This window comes from Danio rerio, chromosome 17 (assembly GCF_052040795.2).
Source record: "Danio rerio strain M-AB ecotype USA chromosome 17, GRCz13ab, whole genome shotgun sequence".
Taxonomy (NCBI): domain Eukaryota; kingdom Metazoa; phylum Chordata; class Actinopteri; order Cypriniformes; family Danionidae; genus Danio; species Danio rerio.
The window spans coordinates 19,808,427-19,833,479 of NC_141037.1; the positions used below are offsets into that span (position 1 = coordinate 19,808,427).

The following is a 25,053-nucleotide window of genomic DNA, read 5'->3' on the forward strand; positions in this document are numbered from 1 at the left end:
TTTCATGTTTAAATATCCATTAGCATGGAGGGTCAAGACAAGTTCCTTCATAATAGTAAATTAATTGTGTAGAAATCAGTTTATATTTACGATATAACATATAGTACTTAGGGTGTCGCTGTGGCGTAGTGGGTAGCACGATTGTATCACAACAAGAAGGTCACTGGTTCGAGCCCCGGCTGGGTCAGTTGGCGTTTTTGTCCGGTTTCCCCCTATAGGTGAATTGGGTAAGTATGTGTATGGGTGTTTTCCGGTAATGGGTTGCAGCTGGAAGGACATCCGCTGCGTAAACATAAGCTGGATAAGTTGCCGGTTCATTCCGCTGTGGCAACCATAAAAGTCAAAAAGAAAATGAATGAATGAATATATAACTTATGACCAGCACATATAAATCTAAAGTCAAGAAAGTTTGGCCGTATTTCAGGTATACAGTGTAACAGGACATGCTTTTTTTTAATGTCATTTTTGCTATTGCTAAGTGTTACATCTGTTGTTTGTTGTTTATATATTTATTTCTAAATTAATACCATCAGTCCAAACCAGGCTCAATTTGAAAATCTACTGCTGTATACATTTCTGAAGAGTGCCAAATACATCCCAGGACAGACTTTTTTTTTGCAGCTTTTGTTTCCGAGAATCCACCAGAGACCGCTGTGTACGCTTTTTCAGATCTCAAATTTCTCTCACGAGTGCCATTCATGCCTGCTGTTCTCACGTAAATCCACAACAGGTTGCTGTCTACTGACTGAATGACTGACTGACCAATTGACTGACCCACCCTCCTCCTTCTCTAAACACAACCAACTGTGTTTTCAAAAGCACCAATAGACCCGCCCACTTCCTTAAACCCAACCGAGAGTGTTTTTAAAAGCAATTCAGAAAGAAAACAGCCCTTGCCTGATTTGTACCACATTTTCAGATATTACCCCATTCTCACACATTATTTACACAAGTTATTTACTTGTTTATTTTTTTTTTTATTTTGTCCTATCAGCTTTCTGGACTCGAGCTCCATCTGGGTGGTCAACTCCTCTCTGCGTGTCAAATTTGCCAACGTACATAGCGAATTACTGGACAAACGGGTAACATGGAAAAGCCGTCCATGCAGAAGTAAGCGGTGATCTGGTAAGCGCGAAAAGGAACGGTGTTATAACGCCCCATAGCGTTTGTTTGAAAAACGAAATGCAGCCATACTTACTTCTGGCTACATAATTTGCATTCTTCAGAAATTAATTTAGGGTTACATTTTCAGAATGAGCCTGTGTTACATTAGTCAGATGCTATGATTTTTGCTTGTTTTTATTTCATATATTGTGGTTTTCGTTTAAAGTCTAAGGTTTGTAATAATTTTGTGTGTTTTTGTCAAGTTTCAGAAATGTTATAACATAAGAATAAAATGCGTTTTGAAAACCTATTGAAGTGGATTGAAAAAGCAATTAGTTTGTCCCCCCCTAGAAGCTCAAGAATTGTGTTGTATGAGCTTAATTTAAATAATTAGTTTAAACATATAAACATATAGCAAATGTATACACACACACACACACACGCACACACACACACACACACACACACACATATATATATATATATATATATATATATATATATATATATATATATATATATATATATATATATATATATATATATATATATATATATAAATATATATATATATATATATATATATATATATATATATATATATATATATATTCGTTTTTTAACTTTTTTGTAAGGTTATATTAAAAAAAAAACAAGAATGATTTTATTGACAACTGAATTTAACGTATGGATATAAGATTTTTATAAAAAATATTTATATATATATATATATATATATATATATATATATATATATATATATATATATATATATATATATATATACATGTATATATATATATATATATATATATATATATATATATATATATATATATATATATATATATATATATATATATATATATTTACATGTATCTAAAATATATACATTTTATTTTAGGGTTAGTTAAAGTTATGTGTGGGTTGTCTCAGTGGCGCAATGGGAAGCACGATTGCCTTACAGCAAAAGGTCACTAATTTGAGCCCTGTCTGAGTCAGTTGGCATGCCTGTGTGGAGTTTGCATGTTCTCCTCATGTTCGCGTGGGTTTCCTCCAGGTGTTCCCCTACAGCCAAAAGATATGCGCTATTATTGAATTGAATAAGCTTAATTGGCTCTATGTGAGTGTGAATGGGAGTGTGTGGATATTTCCCAGTGCTTGGTTGCGGCTGGAAGGGCATCCGCTGCATGAAACATATGCTGGATAAGTTGGCGAATCATTCCACTGTGGCGACCCCTGATTGATAAAAGGACTAAGCCGAAAAGAAAATCACAAATGTCTTTATTCATGAATGATGAAATTTTGTTCTGATTTTAAATACACGTGAAGTTTTGCTGCAGGTTTAGTCAACCAATAATCTTTTCTTTCTTTTTCTTTCTTTCTTCTTCTTCTTCTTCTTCTTCTTCTTGTTCCTCGTTATACAATAATGCCCATTATATATTATAAGGTTCACACAAGTAACCAATGACCGATACAATTGTTATTTTTTTATGTTATTGCTCAAATTATTACTTATGATATGTCCATTAGTTATTATAAATGAATGCATAACTAACATCAACTATTTTTACAGCATTTCAAAACTTTAGCATTTACAACTGTTCATTGTTAGTTCATGTTAGCTTATTACCATTAAACAATATTTGCAAATTGTTAAAATTCAAAATTGTATTTTATGTTCAAATTAATGTCAAATAAACTTATAAAATGCTAAAGTATTGTTCATGTTGGACGTTTACTATTTATATCATGAAATCTTTGTCATAAAGAGTTAGCATTTTTTTTCTTTCAATGTAGTGTTTTTTTATCTTTTCCCATTTGTTTTAATGATAAAATATTATTTCACTCAGCTCCTAAAAGTCCATGTTTTTAAGAAAAATCTCGTAATCCCAATGCAATATTCTCCAACGTCTGAAGCTCACTGTATACACAAACAAATCAGCTTTCCCAATGAAAATGGCCATCTAATTACTTTCCAGAAGTTGTGTGTTCTATTCAGAAAGTAAAATGAAAATACAGTTTCCATTCAAGCAGCTCTCGTTCATTTCGATTTATTTCTGAAAGCTTGGAATCAGTCAGAACAGGCCTTTTGTAGTAAAAGACTACATTGATCATACATTGTCATGAAATCACTTACTTGTCAAGGTAATTGCTCAAAGTTTCACTTACAGCGCTGATCTTTTCTTCCACACACTGTATCCACAAAGAAAAAAAACAATGTTGTCACAATATAAAATATATTCATTTTCATTCTGTGCTGCAACACTTGGGTTTCTGTGGTGGAAAAGTGTAACCATTAAAATGCCAACAAAAGGATTTAAATGCAGCACGTATTATATATATTACAATATTATACGAAAATCTGATTGCACGAGAGACTGATGAAAGCTATATACACACTACAATGTTTAGAAAGTTGAGAATGTTGTTAGAGAATAATATTTAACATTTAAAAAACAAATAAGTTGTTATTGTTATTAGTTTAAATAATTAATATTCCTCATTTTCATCGTAGTTATGGTTAGGCTCACACGGAATCTGCACACAGCAAAAATCAGCAGATATTTCAGCCCATCACTGAATCTGTTTATTTATTCATGTAAATATGTGTAAATATATATTAATTCATTTTCTTGTCGGCTTAGTCCCTTTATTAATTCGGGGTCGCCACAGCGAAATGAACCGCCAACTTATCCAGCAAGTTTTTACGCAGCGGATGCCCTTCCAGCCGCAACCCATCTCTGGAAAACATCCACACACAGATTCACACACACTCATACACTACGGACAATTTAGCCTACCCAGTTCACCTGCACCACATGTCTTTGGACTGTGGGGGAAACCGGAGCACCCGGAGGAAACCCACGCGAAGGCAGGGAGAATATGCAAACTCCACACAGAAACGCCAACTGAGCCAAGGTTCAAACCAGCGACCCAGCGACCTTCTTGCTGTGAGGCGACAGCACTACCTACTGCGCTACTGCCTCGCCCCGTAAATATATATTAATTCACTTTTTTTATTAGATTATTATTATTTGTTTATTTATTTTAATTTTTTTTTATATGTTTCATTGGTAACACTTTACAGTAAGGTTGTATTAGTTAGTATTAGTTAATGCATTTACTAAAATGAGCAATCAATCAACAATGCATTTACTATAATGTTTGTTTATGTTAGTTAACGTTAATTAATAAAAAAATAAATAAAGTTGTTAATTGTAAGTTCATGTTAAGGTCTGGTGCATTAACTAATGTTAACAAGCATGACTTTAGATGTTAATAATGCATAAGTAAATGTTGATGATTAATAATGCTTTACAAGTATTGTTCATACGTAGTTGATGTTAGTAAGTATAATAACTAATGAACCTTATTTTAAAGTGTGACCGTAAAGTGTGTAAAGTGATATACTCTGTCTTAATATTCTAAACCTAAAAGTAAGTTTTTTTATTTTTTTTATTTCATGTTTTAAGATTTTAGTTCGTATACTCCCAAAATTCTTCTACGTAAATATACAGATATTTTGAAAATTTTGTGCAGGAATAGCAAAAAAAGTCGTGGTTATGGTTCAACTAATTTGTTGTGTTTTTTGTTTCTTAATTATTACTTTTATAAAATAGTTTAAGTTTCAAATTGTGAGTATACTTATATTTTCTATTTTTTCAATGTTTATTGTATTTTTGTGTTACACATTAAATTAAGTAGTTACGTTTAAGTTAAGTTTAATGTTTGTTAAATCCTGTATTTCTTTAAAGCATAGGTCTCAAACTAGACTCCTGGTGGGCCACAGCTCTGCAGTTTTGCTCCAACCTTATCAAACACAGCTGATCCAAATAATCCAATCGAGGTGTTCAGAAGAGTCATGAACACCTTCATTAGTTGGATCATCTGTGTTTGATCAGGTTTTGAGCAAAACTCTGCAGAGCTGTGGCCTTTCCAGGAATTGAGTTAAAGACCTACTTTACAGTGTTATTTTATTATCAATAAAGTACAATTGTTATTAATATTTTTTTTTTAATTTCAGTTATATGTTCTGTTGTTTTTCTGTAGTTTTACATTTTAAATGTAGTTAAAGTTGGTAAAAAATTATGTATATTTTATTACCTTTTATTGTAGCTTTAGGTTTTTTTTTCTAGAAAATAATCTAAATTGAATACCTAAATGTGTTCATTTAACTTCATCATATATACAGTTGAAGTCAGAATTGTTATTCCCCCCTGAACTATTATGAATTAAAGGCTGCTTTTATTCTAGCTGAAATAAAATAAAATAGACTTTCTCCAGAAGAAAAAAATATTGTGAAAAACATACTGTGAAATTTTTCTTTCTCTGTTAATCATCATTTGGGAAATATATATTATTTATAAAATATAACACCAGTACTGAATGTTGTTTGTGTGTCAAACAGCGGGCAACAATAGCAGGCAAAATAAAACTGAGTTGCATTAACAAGTGGTAAAAACGTGTGAATCTGTCCATTCAAAACCTCAGAACAAGCAGAACTGTTCTGCGTTCAGGTACTGTTCCGAATACACTGATCAGTCTGTTAATCTGCAAACGTGACCACAATATGAATAGACGGAGAGAAATGAAATCAGACATTTGCTAACTGTACAGCCATTGTTCCTCTTAATGTACAGCTCTACAGCTCGACCGAGAGCCGCGACTGAAGGCTATAATTAGTAGTTTTCTCACATATCTTGAGAACATATTAGAGACGAAAAGTCACTTGTAAAGACCCACTTGAATAGCACTCAAAATTTGTCTCTGTATGAGCAATTTAATAGCTCATTTGAAGCTGTTAACCCAGGTTAACATTACATGTGCATTTCATCATGCACTGCATTAAACTCAACTTGTAAGGCCAGGGATTCCTTTCAGGAAAACCTTTGGCAAATACAATATAACATCTCTGCGAGCTGACAGGTGGAATATAAACATTTAATGGATTGTGTAATGTTTGTGACTGTTTAGATTGAAGGCGCAGTGAATGGAGCCAGTAGAAGAGAAGTGTAAATCTGGGCTGCTGTGGAAAAAGCAATGTTTATGCAAGAGTCCAAAACTTCTGTCTTGGCACTTGTCACAATATAACTGAGCCAAAAAAAAAAAGAGCTTCATAATAGATAAAAATGTACAAAAACTTTGTGTTGAATCAACAGCAACTTACTGCCAACAGAAAATGTTAACAAAAAATTCATATAATATTTTACTAAAATAACTATCTAAAAATATTTACTTGCAGACAATAGAACAGCACATTATTTAAAGTGATCCTCATTAATTTGGTTCTTGCAAAACATTTTTAAAAATTTGGAACAACAAAACTTTTACTACTTAGTAATCTTATCATTCCTTTCCACAACTCCTAAAAGACGTTTAGGGACTAAAGACACCAAGTGATCAAGTGTTTCAGGTGTAGTTTTGTCCCATTCTTCCTGCAAACAAGTCTTAAGGTGGGCAAAACTACAGGGTTTCGTTATCACATTTCGTGCTTCAAAATGCGCCACACATTCCCTATTGGAGACCGGTCAGGACTGCAGGCAGGCCAGTCAAGTACCTGTATCCTCTTCCTCCACTGCCAAGACTTTGTAATGTGTGCAGAATGTGGTTTTGCATTGTCTTGTTGAAATATGCATGTCCGTGAAAAGGAAGGGAGCATATTGTTCTCAAAAATGTATTGTACTTTTCTACATTACTGGTGCAATCAAAGAAGTGCAAGTTACTATTGCCAACAGCACTTAAACAACCCCATACCACGACAGAGCCTGGCTTTTGGACTTGTTGCTAGTAACAGTGTGGATGATCCTTTTCTTCTTTGGTCCATAACATAGTGTCCATTTTTCCCAAAAATATATCTAAAATACTGATTCATCTGATCACAGTACACATTTTCACTGTGTGAAGGTCCATCCAAGATGCCTTCAAGCCCAGAGAAGTCAACGGAGCTTCTGGACATTGTTAACATCGGGCTTACTTTTGGCACAGCACAGTTTTAACTGGCATTTGTGGATACGTATTATGGTACTTGACAAAAGTTTGCCAAAGTAGTCCTGAGCCCATTTGCTGACATTGCCTAGAGATGAATGATGCAGTGCCGCCTTAGGGATCAGAGATCATGGTTGTTCAGCTTAGGCTTGCATCCTTGTCCTCGACGCGCTGAAATTCCTCCAGATTCCTTGAATCTCTTAATTATGTAATTCATTGTTGAAGTTGAAATATCCAAATGTCTTCCTATTTGTCTTTGAGGAACATTGTTTTTAAACATTTCCATAATCTTCTCACATATTTTTTGTCAAACTGGTGATCCCCAGCTTTTCTTTGCTCCTAAAGGACTAGACCTTTCTTGGATGCTGCTTTTGTACCAAACCATAATTACAATCACCTGTTGACACCTGTTTCAAATCACATCATTATTTAACCACTTTACCCAACCCAGGCTCATTCTGAAAAACCCAACCATATTTACCGATTGACTCGCCACCAGCTTACTTCCCTAAACCCAACAGACGGTTTACAAAAGTCGTCCAGAAAAAGAAAAGCCCTTGTCTGATTTTTACCACGTTTTCAAATTTTACCACATTCTCACCCTGTTGTTCACTCGTTTATTTTTATTATTTGGATTCTGTTTTTGGCAACGCAGTGGCGCAGTAAGTTAGTGCTGTCACCTCACAGCGAGAAGGTCGCTGGGATGCTGGGTCGCTGGTTTGATCCTCGGCTTGGCTCACTTGGCATTTCTGTGTGGAGTTTGCATGTTCTCCCTGCATTCGCATAAATTCCCATCCCTGGGAAACATCCATACACACATTCACACTCATACTTAACGGACAATTTAGCCTACCCAATTCACCTGTACCGCATGTCTTTGGACTGTGGGGGGAAACCGGAGCACCCGGAGGAAACCCACGTGAACGCAGGGAGAACATGCAAACTCCACACAGAAATGCCAACTGAACCGAGGCTCAAACCAGCGACCCAGCGACCTTCTTGCTGTAAGGCGACAGCACTACCTACTGCGCTATTGCTTCGCCCTAAAAGATGTATATTTACAAATGAAGTGAAGTTGACCAGGCAAAGCATGAACTTTGTGTACATGCTGTCTGCAATGAAATACAAGTAAAAGTAAATTTAGAAATCAATACTCTTTTTTTTTTTATTTTGCGTTTTCCATACTGTCCCGGCTTTTTTCTGGGGTTGTACTACAACATTGATTCATCCTTGTTAGCTTTAGTCCATGAAAATACAGTTGTTCATTGTTAGTTCTTGTTAACTTACACTGCATGTTGATATTAACTAATGGACCCCTAGTTTAAAGTATTACCCAAATTTGTTACACATTTAACCAGACTAAATATACTGAGGCCCAGTCTATTAGAAATGCAGCCAATATTAGCAAACACAATGCAACATAAGAAATATTGTGTAATGAAAATTGACAGTGAAATCAACTTCTTTAGGAAGATATCACTGAAAATACTGAATTGTGCAGAAAATGACATTTCATCATTCACTGAGCTAAAAGGCTGAAATATGGCAGATACAATAGCGCAGATATACATACGGTTGAACATAATAAATAAATGTTCAAGGTTGAGTGCTTTTAAGTTTTCATTTACTCTGTGTTAGGTTTCCATCTGCCTCCCCTTAAACAACGTCAGCTCCTCTGTTCACATGACAGGTGTGTGTGTGTGTGTGTGTGTGTGTGTGTGTGTGTGTGTGTGTGTGTGTGTGTGTGTGTGTGTGTGTGTGTGTGTGTGTGTGATGACGATCAGCACCTCAAAAACAAACGACATCCAACTAAACCCCGTCAATTACAATCCTCTATTGTCTCTCTTCCACACCACGTTTACAGCGCTAGTCGAACACATTTCCATTCTCATTACAGAGAAAACCACACATGTGCACAGCACACATTTAATGTACAAAACACCTGACTTTCTTCAACTATTCACACTTTATGTGCTAGGGGTTCATTCTTACTTTGATTCTTTTTCTTTCATTTTTTAAAATACAGCTTTTTATGGCCCACTTCTTGTCGTTTACAGTTTACTTTTAAAAAGCTTCTGTTTTACACTTTTGAAATAGTTTATATAGTACTTAAAAAAAAATGATACATCAAAACTGCAAATAAAGTATGAAATGATAGTAGTGTATGAGTTTGAATGAGTGTGTTTCGTAGAGATGGGTTGCAGATGGAAGGGCATCTGCTGCGTAAAACATATGCTAGATAAATTGGTGGTTCATTCCGCTGTGGTGACCCCAAATTAATAAAGGGATTAAGCCGACAAGAGAATGAACAAATATTTCCCAAATTATGGTAACAAAGCAAAGAAAATTTTACAGTGTCTGAAAAAAAATTCTACCGGAGAAAGTCTTATTTGTTGTATTTTGGCTAGAATAAAAGCAGTTTTATTAATTAATTTTTTTTTTTAAATAAGCATTTTAAATGAAATCAAAATTATTAGCCACTTTAAGCTCTTTAATTTTTTTTCCCGATTGTCTGCAGAACAAACCATTGATATACAATGACTTGCCCTAACTTGCCAAGTTAACCAAATAACCTAGTTAAGCCTTAAACAGGAGGGCTAATAATTCTAACTGCATATATATATATATATATATATATATATATATATATATATATATATATATATATATATATATATATATATATATATATATATATATATATATATATATATACCCTAACTAAAGACTCAAAAATGTTATCTATTTTCTGTTTTTATGAAAATTGTATTTTACTAATTTTGTACTGTGTTTTTGTAATGTTTATTTATTTCTATTTTAATTTTAGTTAAAGATTTAGAGTACATCAAGTTGTAATACTGTAGTTAATGTAATCACTCGAACGTGCGTTTAAAAAAGATTCTTAGTATTTTATTTATTTATTATTCATTTATTATTAATAATTTACTAATTTTGTTGTGTTTTTGTAATTTTTTTGTCCTTTTAGTTTTAGTTTTATTTAAAGTTCCATAATACATCAAGTTGTACTAGTTTAAGAAATTAGTCGAACGATTTGTTCAAAATGCTAACTCAGAAAGAAAGGAAAGGAGTGAGTCAATAAATCATTGAACCAATTCATTAAAAAAAAACTGATTAGTGAAGACTGGTCTAAGATTTGCATATATGTTTGGAGAAAAATATTAAAGATTAAGTTATGCGATGCATGAAAAAAAGTTTTCTGTAGATCTCCAATCTTTAATGTCATCCAGATATGCTTTTAGTGTAAAGAGTTATTATATGCTTATTGTATTTTTTTTCAAATGCAAACCACAGTTTTAGCAGGTCAAAAAAATTCAAATTTTCTAAAAATAAATTGCATTATGAAAATATATTTATTATTTTAAAAATATAAAAATCAGTATTATCACACACACACACACACACACACACACACACACACACACACACACACACACACTTTATTAGTGCAAACTGTAATAGCATTGATCTTTCTTTTTTTTTCAAATCTCATTCAACCCACTGTGAATTATTACCGCACAACAGGCAAATTCAATCCGATCTGCACAACAGTTTTTTATGGCAGCATGCGTATCTGATATAGTTGTAACTGCATTTAATCCTGTGAATATTCAGCACACTGTGATGCTTTCTTCTTCTTTTTTGCACACAGCATTTCTCAACCACACTACAGCTGCATGCATGTAGATCACACACACACGCACAGGTCAAATGTGTGCATGCATGCGCTTCACTTGCACCAAAACTAACATTACACCAGGAGCGGCGGTTTATTTTATAAAAGACAAGATAAGCCCTATTCTCTCTCTCTTTCTCTCTCTCTCTATCTTTCTCTCTCCCTGACACAAATCAGCACGGTTAGAATAAACTGCATAAGTTATCAGCTCCTTGGAAAGCAAAAGGGAGCCCAAAAAAAAGAGAGAGGAGTAAAAAAAGGAAAAAGACTTCTATCACTTAATGAAAAATAGCTTTCCTTTTGGACAGAACTTCATAGGCTGCAATCAAGCCGCGGCCCCCTCTTCTTGACGTGCAATCGAGGCAAATCAAGTCAGCATCTATTAATAATATTTCCCTGGCTTCTTTCATTCCAGCGCATGTCCTACGACTGTCAGGGCGCGTGATGGAGCACTGCCTTTATCTCTGCTCAGGCCTGCTCTGTCACTGTGATAAACAATTCTAACAAGAATCAGAATAAAGATCTTCCCAGTAGACTCCAGGAGATAGAGGCCCTTTTTTCTCATTTTCTAGACGGCAAAATTTAATCTAGTGGCTGGGCCCTTTTTCCTCCCCTCCCTCTTTTCGCCGCTCTCTCTCTCTCTCTCTCTCTCTTTTTTTTTGCCTAGCGTCACATTCAAAGAGATGCAAATTTATCAGAGCTGGGACCTGATGGACTGGAAGCGCTGCGTGAATGTCAAAGCCGAGGCTCTGGAAGTGAACACACCTCTGGCTAATGAGCGGAGCCGCTTGTGTGGGGGCCCCATGTATATCTGGACCACTGGCCCCGGCTAGAGATAAAGATAGAGATGGAGTTTGATTGACGGTAATAACTGACTGTGCTTGCTTGTAAACGGGGATGTTTCAAAACATCTGGTCTTATATTTAGATTTCAGTCTCTAAAGTTTTAGATGTAGTGCACGTCAGGGATTCAAGCTTGTAGGGAATCAAGCATCAAATTGATTATAGTATACAAACTGGTAATTAAAATTATTGGTTAAGCACAAATATGAATTTTAATGACATAAATGCTACTAATACACACATTCTGGTTAAACTTCATTATACTCAATTGATTCATAGCTAAATAATTAGAATTATTTTAGAATAGCTTAATAATCCTAATAATAATATAAAAATGTACATTTATAAATATTACTCCAAGATAAGACTTCCCATTTTGGTGTCCACTAGGCATGGGCTGGTATAAGTTTCTGACGTTATGATAAGCTTGGGTAAAAATATCACTGTTTCACAGTATTGTGATTACTGCTCCAAATTTGGTTCTTTTTAAATGTCTGGGTAAAAACAACAACTTTTTCCACACTGAACACAATATTTTTTTTCTAGAAAATAGTAAACATGTCAGGCTAAATAATTCAAATAAATCATTGACTTCTGCTCTCTTCATTAGTTACAAAAACATAAATTCCTTTACAAAAACTAATAAAAGAAATCCTTACACATACCTTAGGAATAGTATAACAGATTTTTTTGCAGTTCTGAAACCTTGACTTTTCCAAACCAAGATAATTCTTGAAAACAGTTCATGCCATGTAGTGTCCACATTAAATAAATAAATGAGTAAAAAATAAATAAATAAATAAATAAATAAATAATAAAGAAAAACAATAATAATCGATAATAATAATAAAATATGACTAAATATGATTTTACCCCAGAATTTTTAATGAAATTGAAAATAGCCTGTTGCTACTGAAGGCGCTAGTGGTTACAACGGCCTTTCATCTTGTTTTATGCTTGAACAACTAAATGAATGCTTAAGTCTATTTAACTGAATATATTGTAATTACGTTACAACATTGATGCTTTAAAACAACCTTGTGAAATTGAAAATAGCCACATTAAGCTTCCACCGGACGTTTATCGTTGGCTTTAAAACTCTAGCTGTGCACGAATAAAAAAATAAATAAAAAAATCTATAAATAAATAAATAAATGTGTGATGTTACAAGTACAAAGTACATTTTATTTTATAGATTTTTTTTATAATGATAATAAATACATTTATGTTTATAAAAACAGTTTAATGGCTAAATAAAATTATAGGTGAAATTTTTGTACCTTGATTGCCCTCATATGATATGTAATTTCTTTTTTTTAATATAGTTTTCAAGTGCTGTTTAATAGCAAAAAGAACAAAAAATTTTTAATAACTACTTCCTTTTGTCTTTGTCATGGTTACAGTAATTAATTTGTTTTCGTTGTTATTGCTTTTCAAAAAATATTTCAACAGAAAGTTTAGTTTACCATGGAAGTCAATGGTTATTACTTGGTTAAAACTTATTTTGTGTTCAACAAAAAAATAAAGTCACACAGCACTCAAAAAAAATATGTTTGCTGTTTGTTAAAACTACTTATTTATAATAAGCTGAAACAACAATTCTTGAGCCAACATTAGTGAAGGGTGAATAGAGTCAATGGTGAACAAAATAACAAAATTGTAGTAAATAAAAATAATTTTTCATTTTGACGCTTGTTGCATTTAAGTCATTGCATCTTATTATTAAGTAGTTATATTAATTTTAAGGTAACACTTTATTTTGATGGTCCATTTGAGCATCACTAGACTGTCTGCTTAGTATCTGCTGATACTGCTCCTTCAACAGACATTTAACTGACTATAAGAAACTTTGCAAGTACATGTCAATTTACACTAATCCCAACCCTATCCCCAAGCTAACAGTCTACTTATAATATAATGAGAAGTAGTTGCAATGTCACTTAAATTCAACAAACGGACCATTAAAATAAAGTGTGACCAGTTTGGATATTTATTTAATATATATTGTTTATATATCATATATATATTCATATATGTTATATTGAAATACTACTTGTATATTAAAATAAAGGACTGTAAATCTGCAATAATTGTGCAAGTAATTGGACAACAAAGTTTAGTATGTAGCTATTTTAAAAAAAATTTAATTCTTAAGAGGGGTTTATAATATTCTTTAAAAAACTGCTTTTATTCCAGCCAAACTAAAAGAAATAAGATTTTCCCAGAGGAAAAATATACTAAATAAATAATAGTTGGTAATGTGAACATTTCCTTGCTTTGTTAAATTGGACATTCTTTTCAAAGGAAATTCACAAGAGGGCTAATAATTTTTCTTTTAATATTTCAAGATAATCCATGAACACATTTATTACACACTTATAAATTATTCACAAAATATATATTTATTATATAAAAACTATTAAATATAAATATAAAATGTTATGTAATGTAATGGCAGTCTTTTCACAAGCATATTTTACACTGTGCATGCAGTTGCTACAACCGGAAACCTCTATCAATAGCAAATTTGTAGCGCACTATACAGTACAAACCCACATGACTTCCTTTGCCTCTCCTCTTTGCTTTTAGTCAAAAGCAATGTGTGATAAGCAAGCTCATGGACGCATTCTGTCACACACGCTCCCATCATACCTGCATCCTGACAGTAAAGACATTATAACAGGCCTCGGGGTGACCAGAATAAGAGGCAGGTGCTCGCAGCCCATCAGGAATAACATAACCTGACAGCTGGGAAGACCTGCACTCACGCAGGTGAAAATGCATTGATCAGCTGAACACTGTGAAAACCTCTGAATGTGAGAGACTAGAGCGCAGAATAATAATAACTAATGTTTTCTCACAAGATTGAAGCCATATATTTCAACAGGAACCCGCAAGTGCCCTTTCTAACAAGAGAAATTATGTCGGCAGTCCATTTAAATGAAAAGGAACATTTTCGGTTTTATTAAAATGGTTTCTGTTGCCCCATTTGGCTGTTTGTTTGGAATCCATCAGCATTTTAAAAAGCATGGTAAAACGAAATAGCCTGACGATAAATTATTTAAGCTATCCTCCTTTTTTAGCATGTTTTTACAGCATTTGAATTTATGGGTTTATGGTTTGCGGAAGATTCATTCAAAAGAACTGAAACAATTTATTTTAGATAATTAGAATTCATTCATTCATTCATTTATTTTCTTTTCGGCTTAGTCCCTTTATTTGTCTGAGGTCACCACAGCGGAATGAACCGCCAACTTATCCAGCATATGTTTTACGCAGCGAATGCCCTTCCAGGTGCAACCCATCACCAGGAAACATCCAAACACTTTCATTCACACATAAACTACAGGGTATTTAGCCTACCAAATTCATCTATACCGCATGTTTTTGGACTTGTGGGGGAAAACAGAGCACCCGGAGGAAACCCACGCAAACGGGGAGACATGCAAACATGCAAACTCCACACAGCAATTCCAACTGACCCACCTGGGGTTCGAATAAGCGACCTTCTCGCTACCCATTGCGCCACCATGCTGCATAATTACAATTAGAAATCTATATTCCCCTAGAAATCTATGCCTCCCCAACATCACAAATACAAAACACAAACACAGAGCACAAACACAAAGACTAATAATAAGGTGGTGTAAATAAACAATACACTTTTTTATGCTTTATTTTTATCAGTCATAAAAAAATAACATGAATCGTTTATACTGTATTGTAGCATTAGGAAAGCAATTATATCTCTGGCTAACCCAGTAGGCACCTTGCTGTTAAAACATAAAAAATGCTAATCAATTTGATGTCAGTTTAGTATGTTGATGTCAAAATGACAATAAATTGACATCTAACTTTGCAGTCAAAAAACACATCAAAAATTGGTCTAATTGAACTTTTTATACCAATTTTACATGTCAATTTAATGTCATTTTGACAATGTAATTTGTAATTTAAGGGTTTCACCTTTAAGGGTTTTTCAGATTGCAGATTAGGGTTTATTTTATTATTATATGTTTATTAAAGAAACGTTCTTCACTAAAGTGAACTTAAAAGCAATTCTTCAACAGGGTCCTCAGCAAAGATTAGTCCAGATTTTGACCCTTTCTGCTGATGATGGTTTGTTTACAGTGAATTTTCAGTCTAAATTCTCTTAAAAGTGAAGACGATATATGTGGAAATACATACAGATCCTGACCCTGATCAGCGGAACTGATGATCAATTCCAGAACTGCTTTTGTCTTTCATGTACAGTTACATCCAGCATTTGAAGGACTTGAATGAGTCCACTTGAGTGAGTGACATTATACAGATGAAAGATTCTAGAAATCACAGATTTTGTATGACTAATTTATATCTATGTTTCAGATAAAAAAGTAAAAGAAATGTTTCTCATATTATTAAATGTTTTGTTATTATCTTAGTGGTCAAAGGACATTAATGTGTGGATGTCAAATGCATGTCAAGGTTTTGACATCAAATCTCTCCTTCGCGTTGTTTATACTTGTTGAATTCCATACAGAACATTAAATAATATTACATGATATGTCAATAATATTGCTGAGAAAAATCTTGTTTCAAGTTTTTAGGGTTAGTCGTTGTCTTTTATTCAACATTGACTCATTCTGAAATTGTAGCCCTATATACATTTCTGGCACGGTATAATGCCGCTCTTTTTCGCGCTAGCAGCTGACTGCTTACCTTCATATGGACGGCTTTTCCTGTTGTTACCAGTTTGTAAAGTGGCTCACAGCGTAGTACAGGCATTGACAATGAGGACAGGGTTTGAGTCAGGCAAAGAATTATTCCAGAGAGCAGGTAAGACAAAAACAAAAACAAAAAAATAAATAAATAAGTAAATAACAGGGTGAGAATGTAGTTAAATCTGAAAACGTGGTAATAATTAGTGGACTTTTCTTTTTCTGTATTTCTTTTCAAAACACTGTCGGTTGGATTTAGGGAAGTGGGTGGGCGCTGGTCAATCTGAGCTTTTTAAAACACTATAGCGGATCACACACCGGATTCTCCGCTCAGCGCCGGAACACGGAGTGCACATGACAGTTGGAAGTATCGCACACCAGACGCACACATTTGAGTTTTATTTAATATCAAACTATTTAGATGATGCTCTGTGGCACGGCTCAAATATGAACGGTATCCTGAGTCGTAGCTGGGCGCCGCGGACAGCCTGGCGACTTGCGATATCGGTGTGCATAGTAGAAAAATATGTTTAGAATTCTAGAATGGATGTCGCCCCCCTTGTCAGTTGGAATTTGGGAAGGGGTTAGTGGTCGGTTGTTCAGTCAGTCAGTCATTCAGTCAGTCGACAGCTACTTCTGTTGGATTTATGCAAGAACAGCAGGCATGAGAAATTTGAGATCTGAAAAAGCATACATAGCGGCCTCTGGTGAATTCGCGAAAACAAAACTGCAAAAAAATTTACCTCCTGGGACATATTTGGCACTCAAACATTTTCAGAATGAGCCTGGGTTGCTTTTATAATTGGTTTGATAAATGTTGAGGAAAATAACGGCACCACATTGTACCCAGTTTTTCAACAAATTGTTTACAGTTTAACAGAAGTTACTCCCAATATTCACGCAAACATCATGGGAAGTATGAAAATTATTTTAACACTTTAAAGTATGTAAGTCTGACTTTAAACATACAGTACTCCTCCATATTCACACACTGACTCTGTACAGACACATACAGATATACATCACTTCCTGTTCAGTTATTCTGGCAGGTGTATGCTAGTTTTTATCCTCCTCCCTCCTGTCTGTAAAAAAAGAGAGAGAAGGGAAACCCAGTCGGCAAGGCGGAGTCCTGATACATATTTAAGCTAAAGTAACCCAACATGATGGAATGATGCTTCATCTTGTGGGCCGCATGCATGTCTTTGGTGAGGGTGGCTCTCAGAAGAAGAAAGCGGGTGAGATTGATTAGCTGTGAGCAAGCTGTTGGCAGGGGTGGTACAGCCGCACTTTAGGGAAGGGGGAGGATGGCGGATGAAAGGCTACTCACTGTATGGGACAGGTGAGGAATGACACCTGGGGGAGAAACGCTAAATAAAAGCAAAAGCAGGTAATCCGTGTGGAAGCGGGACGAGTGGGTTTCTGTGGGTGGGAGGAGGAGCTGAGGGAGAGGGTCTGAATGCTGGGACTGCAGAAGTTCAGTCACCAAAAAAAAAGGTAGATGGCAAAGGGTCTACTTTCTGAGTCCTGGGACACATTCATTATCTTGTTCCAGCATATGTTAGTACTGAACCGTCTAGCATATGTTTTATGCAGCTTATAGTGTAGTTTAGTTTAGATTATTTGTTTACAGGGTCAATGCACATTAATAAACATTACTGTAAAATGTTCCAGAATTAGCCAAGATTGGCTAATTTTCATCTGTAGACCCCTTACAGAATGTTAAAAAGTCACACCTAAAATAGAAGCACAGCAAAATAATGTGCTTAAAACCACATGTATTTGGACTTTGGTGGAAACCAGAACACGCCGGGGAAACCCACACGAACAAGGGGAGAGCATGCAAACTCCACACAAAAATGCCAACTGAACCAGCTGTGGCTCAAATCAGCAACCCTCTTGTTGTAAAGCAATAGTGCTAATCACTGAGCCATCGAGTTGCCTACCCAGTTTGATAATAAGCATAATGTTTCCCATCAGACCCAAATTAATTAAACATTCCCTCATCACTAAAGTGAACTTTGAAACAGTTCGCAGTGCACAACATGGTCCTCAGCAAAGATTAGTCTTGAATTTGACTCTTTGTGCTGATGATGGTTTGGTCACTGTGGAGTTTCAGTCCAGATTCTTTTAAAAGTGAAGACATTATTTGTGGAGATATGTAGAGATCCTGACCCTGATCAGCTGAACTGATGATCAATTCCAGATCTCCTGCTTTTGTCTTTTTATGTGCATCCAGCATTCGGAGCACTTGAATGAGTGAGTGACATTCTAAAGTATGTGTATGTGTCTGTATGTGGCTAAACTGTATTTGTTATTCTGGACACAATATAGTCTTGTTGCACATTGCTTAAGTAGATCAAACTTATTGATTATTTCTTAATGCCAAAAATCGATAGAATAAAAAGTAAAGATTGTGTTTCATGAGGACATTATGGAAATTTCCTACACAGTAAATATATTATCAAAACATTGGTAATTAATAATAAGCATGGATAAAAACAGATCAGAACAAATCAGATTTTCAAATACTTGTATCTCAGCTAAATATTGTCATATTCTCACTGACATTAACATCAATGAAAACTTATATGTACAAATCACAATAAAAAAAGACACTTATGACACTTGGGACACTTAAGCCCCAGTCAGATCATACAAATTTGTCATGATTTCGGCACAATTTACTTGATATAGGGTGTTGTGGGAATTTGTAAACGACAAATCGGCATTATGAAACAAGATTCAATTGTTTCTTCTCATGTAATGTGGAAGAGTTCACGACAAACAAGACCATGTCTGCGACGCCTCACGACACCATCACAGAAAGTCTAGCATGTTCAATTTTTTTCTCGATCTTCACTAGGAGTTCCGTCATGTGAGTGACACTATGCAATAGGAGCACACACTTTCTCAGTTATCTCAGCGGGTGCTGCTGTTAATGCACTGGTCAAGTAATCAAAAAATAGGCTGCATGTTTACTTGTGGGTAGGTCACGGGTGGATAATCCATTGGTTATGCAAACTTTAACTACCTTTTCTAAAATGTTAAGGTGTTTTAAGCAATTTTATCTGACAGACTGCCTCAAATATGCAGACCTCTTCCTTCTCACAACGGGTTTCTGAGTTCTCTCATTCTTCCAGTAGAGTTTGTTTTTCCGTGGTAATCTTGGAACATGTTCAGTGCTGCAAATACATTGCCAATGCATTTCCTGCTTATTCAGATTTGTCCTTAATAGTGAAAACAGTTTAATATAGGCTTCTCCGAAACTGTAAATATTTCACTTTTATTTTATTTAGGCTAGATTAATTCATTCATTTTCTTGTCGGCTTAGTCCCTTTATTAATCCGGGGTCGCCACAGCGGAATGAACCGCCAACCTATCCAGCAAGTTTTTATGCAGCGGGTGCCCTTCCAGCCGCAACCCATCTCTGGGAAACATCCACACACACATTCACACACACACACACACACACACACACACATACACTACGGACAATTTAGCCTACCCAAATCACCTGTACCACATGTCTTTGGACTGTGGGGAAACCAGAGCACCCGGAGGAAACCCACACGAAGGCAGGGAGGGCATGCAAACTCCACACAAAACGCCAACTGAGCCGAGGTTCGAACCAGCGACCCAGAGACCTTCCTGCTGTGAGGCGACAGCACTACCTACTGCGCTACTGCCTCGCCCTTTGGCTAGATTATTATTTATTAACATTATCTATTATTTATTAACAAACCAATGCAATCTCACAGCAATTCATGTTTTGGCACATATAGCGAACCTGTTTTGAAGCTCTTCACCTCAAATGTTATTTGTTATTCTTGTTTATAGATACCTGACCCACAAAAGATACATTGAAATAAAGAAACAATTATAGCAAATAAAAATAATTTCAAAAAGAATTATATTTTTGTTTGTGCCCCTCCACTACTCAACTACACGAGTGGATGATTTGTTTGCTTTGAAGAAAATAAGGATTTAATTAATGCTTCACTGTGATTGTATCACAACCCTCAGTTATTTGTTTGCAATTTTTTTAAATATGTAACTATTTTAAAGATTAAGTATTTAAAGTAATAAAAAGCATCTAAATTTTCCTTGCTGCTGATGTGCTTGGATTTCTCACTCATGGCAAGTTCAGGCGAGGGAGTGTTTAAAAAGCAACCCTGGCAGAAAAATATACATTTAGATTTCAAAGAAAATATCTTAATATTAGAAAGGAATCGTAAGTCTAATCCTAAAGTTTAGATTTTTTGTCTTGTTTCTAGTCTAAATATCTAAAATTTCTCATATCAAGAAGAATTTTCTTGACGAGCTAAACATATTGTCTTGTTTTGAGAAATAATATGCCAATAATAAGTGAGTTTTTTCTTAAAACAAGCAAAATAATCTGCCAATGGGGTAATGCAAATTAATCTTGTTTTTTCTTTTGAAGTAAGATTATTTTGCTTACCCCATTGGCACATTATTTTGCTTGTTTTAAGGAAAAACTCACTTAATATTGGCATATTATTTCTCAAAACAAGACAATATGTTGTACTTGTGTAGAAAATTCTTCTTGATTTAGGAATTTTTAGATATTTGGACTAGAAACAAGACAAAAAATCTAAGTAAGAAAAGCATTTTTTGCAGTGTAATGAATGCCCTTAAATATTGTAGTTATTAGTTGTCAGCAAGCATCCGTGTTTATTGAGATTGAAATAAGATTTGAAAAAAATGCTTTGTAGACGTCATGGGATGACTGATCATGAAGGAACTTGTAGTCTGGCACATTTTTTACCCACAACAAGTCAAGACTTTATCAAGAAACAAATAGCATAATCTGACATACTGACTTCCCTAACCAACACCTTCCCTAACTTTAGTCCAGGGTCACATTTGTCCATCTAGCCTTCCCCTGGTCAGCCTTACATCTGAGGCTTTCAGTCACTTAAAGTTAATCGTCTTGCAAAATGAAAATTTACTTTGTAAAGTTCATCTGCCAGTTTGCCAGATTGTTAAGGAAAGTATGACCAGGTACCAGATTAACACCAACAAGGTTTCTGAAGGCTTCGTTTACTTGACAAAGTTGTTGCCAAAAACTGAAAAGTTTCTCCATTGCATTTTAAAAAAACAAAAACAAATCACATTTACATTGCAACATTTTTAAAATCATCTGTGTTTGCACATCCACAAAAACAGCCAAAACACTACTGCATGTCAGGCACTGTCACTTTGTAATAAACAGTACCTGTAGGGAAGTGATGATGTGGCGTCGGTGGCTCTGTGCTGGTGCATTTGTATAATTTGCCATGTGTGTGTGTGTGTGATGCGTGCTGTTGGTTGTATTGTGAAACAAATCCATACTTTGCTGATGCAAGCATTAGAAAACTCTTGTGCAATGACAACACTACTATGTACTTCGCCATTTTTGATACAAACTTCCAATTTGTAACCCGTTTTCAGATTTATGGTCTTTCACTCTCCAAAATGCAATTGTCATGTAAGCAAACAGGCATTTTTTGGCTGAAAATATTATCATGTAAATTGTCCCTAATTTATATTTTATATATCAGAATAAATGCAAATCATGGATGCACTGGGGCACTGTTATTTGATGCTATTACATAAAAAAAAATAAAAAAAAACACGAGTAATCTTGACTAACTATACATCAGTCCAAAGCTACAACCCTCAAGCAATGATTGTAGCTATAATTGTTTTTCAATGGGAAGCTTATAAAGAATGTATTTGCTAAATGTGTGTAAGTTGTACAGCAAACACTTAATAAATATGGAGTGCATATAATTTTAATAACAAGAAACACATGCATTAATTTTTTTGCATCACGATTTATTTTAAAAGGTAAGAATCCTCAGAACAACATCCCATAGAAAACATTTAGTCCACCGACACAATAGTGTTGAATTATGAATGGTTATTTGTTTGTTTATGTCACCGTTTCTGCCAGAGACCTATTGTTTATATTGTTCACCACATTAATTACACGTTAAAGCGAAAGCTACATAACTGTCTGTGCGATAGCCCAGTGCACAGACATATAGTGCAACAGCGCTCCAGGCATCCCGAGTTCAAATCTCACTTTGTGGACTTCTCCTGATCCTATCCTCCCATCTCTCTATTATTTTACTTCCTGTCCTGTCAAATAAAGGCAAAATTGCAAAAAAAAAAAAAAAAAAAAAAAAACTTTAAAAAATGATAAATTGATTTTGCATTGATCACAAAATGTTAGAAAATTTAGCTTGTTTTCGAATATTTTTTTTTTTACGTTAGTATTGTAAATAAATGAAGCGGCTCAAAGGCTCCGGCTTACACCTTTGCCTCGAACCCCCTCTTTGACAGTTTCACACTCCAGATCAGCAGCAGTGGGAGACCAGTCTCTAATCCATCCTCACTGCAGCCTTATACATTTTTAATTGTGTTCACGAGAGAACTGGGATGGGGGACAGAGATTGAGCGTGATGTCTGGAGCTGTATTAGAGAGGCCGGGCCTCTCAAACATCTGCCCCGCCCATCCCAATGAAGTTACCAGAGGGAAAAAAAGGAGACTATGCAAATGAGTCTGCACCCCTCATCAGCCGCTTCCTTTCTGCTGTGATTGACACTCTGAGCTTCTCTTATCATCTCTCATATTACTGACAGTGGACCAAACCTTGAAGCTCAGACGCATACAACACTGGATGGAATTGTAAAGGCTTTATTTCAGCACATGATAGCTGACCTCAGAGAAATCAGAAATTACCTTCTGTGGCACAATGTTGTGAGAGGTGGGCATGTCAAATAAGAGCAGATAATGTGGAAATAATGTTTTTCTTTAACACAAAAGGAACGGGTCACCCATCGTTTACTCATTCATGTCATCTCAACCCAACGTGACTTTCTTTCTTCTGCGGAACACAATAGGAGAAAACTGTTCTGTTGGTTTTTTTTCCCAATGAATGAAGTTTTGAAGCTTCAAAAAGCTCACAAAGCAGAGTAAATACAATCCATATGACTCATGCACCATATTCCAAGGCATACGGCTGCAATTATGTCACCAAATTTTACTTACTGCTCTTGTGAATGCACCTAGCGGAGTTGTGGTGGGATTTTCAGTGAATGGGAACTCAAATTTGGGCTTTGGAATAATAGGAATACATCACAGAAGTTGTATGAACCTCTTTTAGCGTGCTTTGTATTGCTTTTTAAACTTGCAAGTCTCTGTTCGTGTAATTATATGAAAAAGAGCTTAAGAAACTTATTTTGTAACAATAACAACATTTTCAACTTCTCTCTTTTTGTGTCACTTGAAAAAAAGCTGTGGATTTGGAAGAGTAAGAGTAAGAAAATAAATTTCTTGGGGAATCATTTCTTACATTTTAAACATTGATTTCCCATGTATTTTGCATTGCAACAATGAACATATTCTTTTTTCTGAATGTCTTTCTGAATGCATTATTTGTCCATTGGTACCATTGGTGCATCGCCTGAACAAGGTGGTCTCAGCCCATTTTAAAGTATATTCTGCATCAAATTGTTGAGGAAGCAATCTGACACAAATGCACCAGGTTTATCACAAAGCATGATGACTTATCAAATGCACTGATTAAAAGATAGCAGTATTCCGTCGCCTTTGAATTAATTACTATCTGCATTCTAAAGGAATTTGAGATATTGACCTTCAACGTTTTTGCATTCCATATAGCAAACAAAATGTGTGTAACATTTCTCTTTCATACATTAACATGACAGATACCTTAAACATACTCTGAATGTAAATCATCAAAATTCTCCTAAATTTGCTAATTGGTGTAAGAAAACAGAGCAAATGCAAATAGAACCTTCTTAAGACTGATTTATACTTCGGTGTCGAGTGATCGCTGTGACCCACGGCACCTGCCTTGCTCGTAGTCATGCATTTTTACTTCTCTGCGCTGTTTGTGTTGCTCTGCAATAACACTTCCTAAATGCTAGATGGCACTATGTTTTTATGTGTCAAGTTTCTTTGTGAGTGTTTTTTTTTTTTTTTTCCTGAATGCTACAAGTAGCTAAAACTTGCTCATTCAGAGGCGGGAACTGGGAGACATGCAACAACTTTAATTATAAGGTAAACACAAAACTAAAATTTACATCTGGAGCTCCTTCACGGGACTCAACACTTGTAAACGCTCGCGGCTCTCAGCACCACCCACACTCGTCATCACTACCAAGTAGAACATTCACAGAGCTTGCGATACGCGTTATTGCGATGTGTAGTTACAATTTTTGAGAGGTGAGCATCATCGTCAGCCACGGCGAGGGCCATGCGACCGCTCGAAGGTCCATAGGACCAGACACACATGCACATGACGCAGAAGTATAAATCAGCCTTAATTCTAAAAAAGTAATTTTCTGCTTGGAATTATAAGGTTCTATCTGGCAGATCATGAATTAAATCAGCCTGGTTAATAATTTAATAAAAAACGATGTTGTAAAAATATGTTGATGTTTGATAAAGTTACTTTTTTGTCTTCTATAACATTTACATGTATTTAGGATGAATATTTGTTCTTGTACAAATTAAGCATAAGCAAGGCTGTGCTAAATATTTTGTCCAGTGCAGCTGTTAATTTTATGTAATAATATGGTCATATTTATTGTTGTAATTTAGAAACAAAATTAAAACAAAATGGAAAACAAACTTACCTGGAATTTAGACTGCTTTAGAATTTAGACTGCTGTCCTTGACAAGATCGTCTAG

The 25,053-nt window shown here is 35.0% G+C and overlaps 1 long non-coding RNA gene across 11 annotated transcripts in view; it reads left to right on the forward strand.

Annotated features, from left to right (window-relative positions):
- Positions 1-25,053, forward strand: part of LOC147833056 (uncharacterized) — a 449,341-nt gene that overhangs the window by 355,529 nt on the left and 68,759 nt on the right. For 2 of the 11 annotated variants that reach the window (XR_015513254.1, XR_015513259.1), the window contains one exon: positions 995-1,125. The exons of 7 other annotated variants lie outside the window; for them this stretch is intronic. This is a non-coding gene — a long non-coding RNA (uncharacterized LOC147833056). The remainder of the gene's footprint in view (positions 1-994; positions 1,126-25,053) is intronic. 2 more of the 11 variants (XR_015513261.1, XR_015513258.1) reach the window with 1 other exon arrangement.